We start from the raw sequence: 6,786 nt of genomic DNA, 5'->3' as shown, positions 1-6,786 counted from the left end.
TCGTGGATCAGGGAAACCGAAGGCAGGAGAAGCAGGCGGCTGCCGTCGGAGCGTGAGGTGAACTGAATTTCAGGTAAGAAGTTATGACCTGCACTCTATTGGGTCAGATATAAACCGAGTTTAGGTGTAGTTTATTTTGTTGTGCTGACTTTTTACAATCAGTTACAATAACTCGTACTGCGTTCTAGCTAGCACGACAGAGTTTCTATACAGCTGTGTGCGCATGGTGAACTTTATGACAGCCTCCCCTGTCATTCTCTCGCCTGTTGAAACTTCAGTCATGAAACTGATCAATGATCGGCGTTTCTCTCTTGTTTGTTTATCGCGCAAAACAACAGCAGCACCTTTAAGCTTGATCAGCTGTTGTTAGAATTCATTTGCTTTTAATTTCTGGTATCAGCTGATGTTTGCTGGAGCTACAGCTGTAAAAGGCAGATGTCCTTACTGAATCATCAGAGCTGAACTGGTGATGGAGAAACAGGTTTACCCTTTAGGTGACATGAATAAGTTGAAGGGAATTATGAACTATTTTTGAGAGACAAATACAGGGAGTGCAGAATTATTAGGCAAGTTGTATTTTTGAGGAATAATTTTATTATTGAACAACAACCATGTTCTCAATGAACCCAAAAAACTCATTAATATCAAAGCTGAATGTTTTTGGAAGTAGTTTTTAGTTTGTGTTTAGTTTTAGCTATTTTAGGGGATATCTGTGTGTGCAGGTGACTATTACTGTGCATAATTATTAGGCAACTTAACAAAAAACAAATATATACCCATTTCAATTATTTATTTTTACCAGTGAAACCAATATAACATCTCCACATTCACAAATATACATTTCTGACATTCAAAAACAAAACAAAAACAAATCAGCGACCAATATAGCCACCTTTCTTTGCAAGGACACTCAAAAGCCTGCCATCCATGGATTCTGTCAGTGTTTTGATCTGTTCACCATCACATTGCGTGCAGCAGCAACCACAGCCTCCCAGACACTGTTCAGAGAGGTGTACTGTTTTCCCTCCTTGTAAATCTCACATTTGATGATGGACCACAGGTTCTCAATGGGGTTCAGATCAGGTGAACAAGGAGGCCATGTCATTAGTTTTTCTTCTTTTAACCCTTTCTTGCCAGCCACGCTGTGGAGTACTTGGACGCGTGTGATGGAGCATTGTCCTGCATGAAAATCATGTTTTTCTTGAAGGATGCAGACTTCTTCCTGTACCACTGCTTGAAGAAGGTGTCTTCCAGAAACTGGCAGTAGGACTGGGAGTTGAGCTTGACTCCATCCTCAACCCGAAAAGGCCCCACAAGCTCATCTTTGATGATACCAGCCCAAACCAGTACTCCACCTCCACCTTGCTGGCGTCTGAGTGGGACTGGAGCTCTCTGCCCTTTACCAATCCAGCCACGGGCCCATCCATCTGGCCCATCAAGACTCACTCTCATTTCATCAGTCCATAAAACCTTAGAAAAATCAGTCTTGAGATATTTCTTGGCCCAGTCTTGACGTTTCAGCTTGTGTGTCTTGTTCAGTGGTGGTCGTCTTTCAGCTTTCTTACCTTGGCCATGTCTCTGAGTATTGCACACCTTGTGCTTTTGGGCACTCCAGTGATGTTGCAGCTCTGAAATATGGCCAAACTGGTGGCAAGTGGCATCTTGGCAGCTGCACGCTTGACTTTTCTCAGTTCATGGGCAGTTATTTTGCGCCTTGGTTTTTCCACACGCTTCTTGCGACCCTGTTGACTATTTTGAATGAAACGCTTGATTGTTCGATGATCACGCTTCAGAAGCTTTGCAATTTTAAGACTGCTGCATCCCTCTGCAAGATATCTCACTATTTTTGACTTTTCTGAGCCTGTCAAGTCCTTCTTTTGACCCATTTTGCCAAAGGAAAGGAAGTTGCCTAATAATTATGCACACCTGATATAGGGTGTTGATGTCATTAGACCACCCCTTCTCATTACAGAGATGCACATCACCTAATATGCTTAATTGGTAGTAGGCTTTCGAGCCTATACAGCTTGGAGTAAGACAACATGCATGAAGGGATGATGTGGACAAAATACTCATTTGCCTAATAATTCTGCACTCCCTGTATAAAATATTTAGCTTTTATTAAATAGTTATCTGAATCTTACAACCAAAGTTTGTATAATAATACACAAGATTGGCTGTAGACCATTGTTCATCATTCAGAACACTGTGTAAAAATAACAAAAACAAAAGTGAATGCAAAAGTGCATAAATATTTATTTTACGTGTTTGATATGTGTGGCGGGGCGTGGTCTGCAGTGCCGCTGCAGGGGAGGTGGACCCACCTGAGGGGCATCTGCAATCACACCTCTCGGGCGTAGTCTGTGCTCTCTCGGCTGTTTTTGGTGTGTGTCGGGCTGTGAGTTGAAAAGCTACAGCTGGCTGGGAGGGTACACCAACCATGTGTGAAAAGTGGTCCATAACGTACTGGTTCAAAGTGTGTTCGTGCAAACATTGTCGGGGTCTGCCGTGGTACAGAGGGACTTCTGCTTATGAACCTGTGTGCACAGCGTCTGCAAATCGGGGCTGTACAAAGTGACCTCATCTTTACCCAAAACTGTAAGCTGTCATCTGTGAGGCGCGAGCGGTGTTTGTTTTTACCATAATTCATGGTGGAGAATGGCTGCTCTTCTGAGTTTTGCTGTCTGTAGCCGTATGAATGGAAAACTACACAGATTAGCAGCGGCATAGGCACACATAAAATTTCTTCTGAAATTTTCGCTTTCTAGTTCTATTATTATTATTCTCATCTTCCGCCTAAATTTCGCACGTATCACGCCCCGCAGTTTTGAGACAAGCTTCATATATGTTACCTCATTTTGTGCGGCCGGATCTGGAATGGTGTGCTATGACTTTGGTGTTTATGAATTTTATAGTTTTTTAATATTAATATTTTAGTGAAAATTTTCCGCGCTCCTCTGCAAACAGTTTTGACATTAGGATACATATGTTAGATCATTTTGTGCGGCTGGAGCTGGACTATTATGTTGTGACTTTTGGTGTTTATGACTTTTATAGTTTTTTTTAATATTAATATTTTAGTACAAATTTAGGCCAATTCATCTTTTGGCGCCAAAAAACAGACTTCATTGTGGTGTCTTGGCTCTCTAGTGGTATACCGGGAGTAGTACAGCCGAAAAGATTTATCCTTGTGTTGAAAACTCCATATCCACAATTCATAGCACGCCTCTACAGAGTGAACAATGGCGGCCACTACTTCGTTTTATGTCTTTTATTCGTGTTTCTAGGTCACAAAATAAACTTTTAAGATATTTTCAGGCGAGAATGTAGGTGTGTAAACTTCAATATCTGCTTGTTTTATCAAGACATCCCATTATTAGCGACAGTGCTCTGACGACCTCGGTCCTGCCTGACAGCTAGCCGGCTACCTAGCTAGCTGCCGCACTTGGCTGCAAATGGACAGCGAGGGGACTCTCTCTCTCCTTTCACCTCCCCGGTCTCTCGCAAATGCTCACACAGAATCGGAGTTACAGCTGGATGTGGAAAGAATAATGAGTTGTTTGGTGGGTGCTATAATGCGGAGCTACAACAGTGGGCAGCTATCCACCGGTGTATGACAGAAAGGACATGCCGCGACCGCCGATCGACCGGTGTTGCTACGCGGAGGTCATCGTGATCAGGGAAAGCGAAGCAGGAGCGTGAGGTGAACTGAATTTCAGGTAAGAAGTTATGACCTGCACTCTATTTGGGTCAGATATAAACCGAGTTTAGGTGTAGTTTATTAGCAGCAGTTCTCTTATGTGTTGCTGATAGCCGGCTAGCTAGCTAGCTCGCTAGCATAGTTAGCTCGCGCCGCTAGCAACCCTTCGTGAAAGCACCCAGGCTTGGCTTATATTGAGGCGGGTGAAACTCGTGTCAGCACCCGGTCGCTCTCTATTTGGGTCAGATATAAACCGAGTTTAGGTGTAGTTGTTTAGCAGCAGTTCTCTTATGTGTTGCTGATAGCCGGCTAGCTAGCTAGCGCCGCTAGCATAGTTAGCTCGCGCCGCTAGCAACCCTTCGTGAAAAAGCACCCAGGCTTGGCTTATATTGAGGCGGGTGAAACTCGTGTCAGCACCCGGTCGCTCTCTATTGGGTCAGTATAAAACCGAGTTTAGGTGTAGTTTGTTTAGCAGCGTTCTCTTATGTGTTGCTGATAGCCGGCTAGCTAGCTAGCGCGCTAGCATAGTTAGCTCGCGCCGCTAGCAACCCTTCGTGAAAAGCACCCAGGCTTGGCTATATTGAGGCGGGTGAAACTCGTGTCAGCACCCGGTCGCTCTCTATTTGGTCAGATATAAACCGAGTTTAGGTGTAATTTATTTTCGTTGACCTTTTACATCGTACTGCCACGGAGTTTATATACAGCTGTGTGCGCACTAAGTTACTGACGTGGACTTTATTTTATTCATTAGGGTTAGTTCATAGAGTGCCGTCCGTAAAAACGGAATCGTCCCACATTCAGAGAAAACATTATGATTTATTCTGTCGTTACGAAGCCTCCCCTGTCATTCTCTCGCGTGTTGAAACGTCAATCATGAAACTGATTCAATGATCGGCTGTTCGCTCTTATTTATCGCACTAAACACAGCAGCACGTTTAAGCTTGATCAGCTGTTGTTAGAATTCTTTTGATTTTAATTTCTAGTATCAGCTGATGTTGCTGGAGCATGAAGATGAATCAGGAGATGTCCTTACTGAATCATCAGAGCTGAACTGGTGATGGAGAAACAGGTTTACACTTTAGGTGACATGAATGAGTTGAAGGGAAGTTATGAGTTGTTTCTGAGAGACAAAGACCAAGCTCCTTTTTTGTGTAGCTGACAGCTGGTAACTGTGCAGGGCAGCTAGGGCATTAACAGAGAAAGGTGGACACAAAGATATACTTTTCTTTCTTACTCTCATATAAAATATTTAGCTTTTATTAATAGTTATATGAATCTCACAACCAAAGTTTGTATAATAATACACAAGATTGGCTGTAGACCATTGTTCATAATTCAGAACACTGTGTAAAAATAACAAAAAACAAAAAGTGAATGCATGTGTGAAAAGTGGTCCATAATGTAATGCTTCAAGCGTGTTCATGCAAACATTGTCGGGTCTGCCGTGTACAATGGACTTCTGCTCATGAACCTGTGTGCACAGCGTCTGCAAATCGGCGCTGTACAAGTAACTTCTCTTTACACAAAACTGTAAGCTGTCATCTGTGAAGCGTGAGCGGTGTTTGTTTTACCATAGTTCATGGTGGAGAATGGCTGCTCTTCTGAGTTTTGTCTCTGTAGCCGTATGATGGCAAACTACAGTGATTAGCAGCGGCATAGGCACACATAAAATTTCTTCTGAAATTTTCGCTTTAGTTATTATTCTCCATCTTCCGCCTAAATTTCGGCACGTATCACGCCCCGCAGTTTTGAGACAAGCTTCATATATGTTACCTCATTTTGTGCGGCCGGATCTGGAATGGTGTGCTATGACTTTTGGTGTTTATGAATTTTATAGTTTTTTAAATATTAATATTTTAGTGAAAATTTCCCGCGCTCCTCTGCCAAACAGTTTGACATTAGGATTACATATGTTAGATCATTTGTGCGGCTGGGCTGGACTATTAGTTGTGACTTTTGGTGTTTATGACTTTATAGTTTTTAAATATAATATTTTAGTACAAATTTAGGCCAATTCATCTTTTGCGCCAATAAACAGACTTCATTTGTGGTGTCTTGGCTCTCTCTAGTGGTTATACGGGAGTAGTACAGCCGAAAAGATTTATCCTTGTGTTGAAAACTCCATATCCCACAATTCATAGCACGCCTCTACAGAGTGAACAATGGCGGCCACCACTTCGTTTTATATGTCTTTATTCGTGTTTCTAGGTCACAAAATAAACTTTAAGATATTTTCAGGCGAGAATGTAGGTGTGTAAACTTCAAATATCTGCTTGTTTTATCAAGACATCCATATTTAGCGACAGTGCTCTGACGACGTCGGTCCTGCCTGACAGCTAGCCGGCTACCTAGCTAGCTGCCGCACTTGGCTGCAAATGGATAGCGAGGGGACTCTCTCTGTCGTTTCACCTCCCCGGTCTCTCACAAATGCTCGCACAGAATCGGAGTTACAGCTGGATGTGGAAAAATAACTGAGTTGTTTGGTGGTGCTATAACGCGGAGCTACAACAGTGGGCAGCTATCCACCGGTGTATGACAGAAAGGACATGCTGCGACCGCCGATCGACCGGTGTTTGCTAACGCGGAGGTCAATCGTGGATCAGGGAAAGCGAAGGCAGGAGCGTGAGGTGAACTGAATTTCAGGTAAGAAGTTATGACCTGCACTCTATTTGGGTCAGATATAAACCGAGTTTAGGTGTAGTTTATTTAGCAGCAGTTCTCTTATGTGTTGCTGATAGCCGGCTAGCTAGCTAGCGCCGCTAGCATAGTTAGCTAGCACCGCTAGCGACCCTTCGTGAAAAAGCACCCAGGCTTGGCTTATATTGAGGCGGGTGAAACTCGTGTCAGCACCCGGTCGCTCGCCGACAGTATGTGTTTTAGCTGGACTTATTTTCGTTTATATGGACCGATGATTTATTTATTTATTCATTTTAGTAACGGTATAAACAGTGAAAGGTGGTGATTGGCCAGATGTAAACTTCAAATATCTGCTCGTGTTACCAAGACATCCCATATTAGCTCTGATGTTTTTGGTGCCTGCAAAGAGCTAGACAGGTAGCTAGCTAACCCGAGCTGGCTGTCTTTTT

The sequence above is a fragment of the Oreochromis niloticus genome, linkage group LG14 (genome assembly GCF_001858045.2).
Source record: "Oreochromis niloticus isolate F11D_XX linkage group LG14, O_niloticus_UMD_NMBU, whole genome shotgun sequence".
Lineage (NCBI taxonomy): Eukaryota > Metazoa > Chordata > Actinopteri > Cichliformes > Cichlidae > Oreochromis > Oreochromis niloticus.
Note: the sequence above shows the minus strand (reverse complement) of the source record.